The 300-nt window shown below is 66.3% G+C and overlaps 1 protein-coding gene across 1 annotated transcript in view; it reads left to right on the forward strand.

Annotated features, from left to right (window-relative positions):
• Positions 1-300, forward strand: part of TRAF2 (TNF receptor-associated factor 2) — a 10524-nt gene that overhangs the window by 2474 nt on the left and 7750 nt on the right. The window lies entirely within an intron of this gene.

Genomic DNA, 300 nt, shown 5'->3' on the forward strand with positions numbered 1-300 from the left:
TGGGACCCTGGGTGCCCGCAGACCCCCTCTTCCTGTCCCAGCCTGGGCCCTGCCCAGCGGTGCTGCCTGTTTTCTTGCCCAACTCGACATCGTGGGCTTCGGGCTCTCGGGGTCTGCATTTTGCCAGAACAGCTTGTCCACGTCTGTGGAGGAGCCTGTGGGCAGATGGACAGCACGCATGCTCTGCTCTGATTAGGCACCGGGCCTGGACACACAGGCCTTTCTGCGCCCCTTCCGGGAGCGGGACTCCATGGGCCACCATGGGGCAGGGGCACGGACGGGTCCCGTCTGTGGACGGGC

The sequence above is a fragment of the Bison bison genome, unplaced genomic scaffold, assembly GCF_000754665.1.
Source record: "Bison bison bison isolate TAMUID 2011002044 unplaced genomic scaffold, Bison_UMD1.0 scf7180017457476, whole genome shotgun sequence".
NCBI lineage: Eukaryota > Metazoa > Chordata > Mammalia > Artiodactyla > Bovidae > Bison > Bison bison.